This window comes from Trypanosoma cruzi, assembly GCF_000209065.1.
Source record: "Trypanosoma cruzi strain CL Brener chromosome Unknown tcruzi_1047053416653, whole genome shotgun sequence".
Classification (NCBI taxonomy): Eukaryota; Euglenozoa; class Kinetoplastea; order Trypanosomatida; family Trypanosomatidae; genus Trypanosoma; species Trypanosoma cruzi.
This window is the reverse complement of record NW_890986.1, coordinates 1-587: the sequence shown is the minus strand read 5'-3', so window position 1 is coordinate 587 and position 587 is coordinate 1. Positions and strand designations below refer to the sequence as shown.

Here is a 587-nt window from a genome sequence, read left to right as displayed (position 1 = left end):
GGAAGAGCCGCGGGAGATGATGAAAATAGAAAAAAAAACGGTAGGAAAAAAGGCAAGAACAAATTTAAAAATGAAGCTCCGCAGGCCCTTTTCCGGATTTTGCCATAAAGCCTCCGGACGCCTCGCTTCCCCACATGTGGCGCGGAAACTGCGTCAGTAATTTTTCTTTTTTGCTGCGGCGCCCGCGCGCTCGGAGAGCCCACCCACCGCCCGCCCCGGCGCGGTGAAGAAGCGACTGGCGGCGCGCGGTGGCGGAAAAAAAAAAAAATAGTGGGAAGGGTACGGCACCCCGGGTTCCAGCGCCATCACTGATCGCCGTACTAACGAGGCCTGTGGCCGCTTAACTTCACAAATCGGACGGGATGTGGTGCACTCGGCCAAGTATGGTCGTACCCGGCGACGCGCCACGCGATGCGCAGCCGCCCGCCCGCCGGCGACAGGCAAGCCACGGAAGAGCCGCGGGAGATGATGAAAATAGAAAAAAAAACGGTAGGAAAAAAGGCAAGAACAAATTTAAAAATGAAGCTCCGCAGGCCCTTTTCCGGGATTTTGCATGAAGCCCTCGGGACGCTCGCTTTCCCACATGT

At 56.4% G+C, this 587-nt stretch overlaps 1 non-coding gene across 1 annotated transcript; it reads left to right on the top strand.

Moving 5' to 3' along the window:
* The first annotated feature begins 285 nt into the window (after positions 1 to 285).
* Tc00.1047053416653.10 lies at positions 286 to 395 on the top strand. The gene has a single exon (XR_008254126.1). It is a non-coding gene; the product is annotated as a 5S ribosomal RNA (M5) (ribosomal RNA).
* Positions 396 to 587: the final 192 nt, after the last annotated feature.